Source organism: Etheostoma cragini, chromosome 11 (assembly GCF_013103735.1).
Source record: "Etheostoma cragini isolate CJK2018 chromosome 11, CSU_Ecrag_1.0, whole genome shotgun sequence".
Lineage (NCBI taxonomy): Eukaryota > Metazoa > Chordata > Actinopteri > Perciformes > Percidae > Etheostoma > Etheostoma cragini.
In genome coordinates, this window is record NC_048417.1 from 1,770,803 (window position 1) to 1,771,052 (window position 250).

Consider the following 250-nt stretch of genomic DNA (forward strand, 5'->3'; position numbering starts at 1 on the left):
CCCCCCCCCCCCCCCCCCCCCCGCCTGTCGTCTTTAGAATCCATTTTAAGATCTTATTGTTTGTTTTTAGGTCTCTAAATGGGCTGGCACCATCATGTTTATCATCATTCAATTCAATTCCATTTTATTTATAGTATCAATTCATAACAAGAGTTATCTCGATACACTTCACAGATAGAGGTCTAGACCACACTCCAGAATTTACAAGGACACAACAGTTCCGACTGAAGCTTAAAGTGGGAAGCTCCCA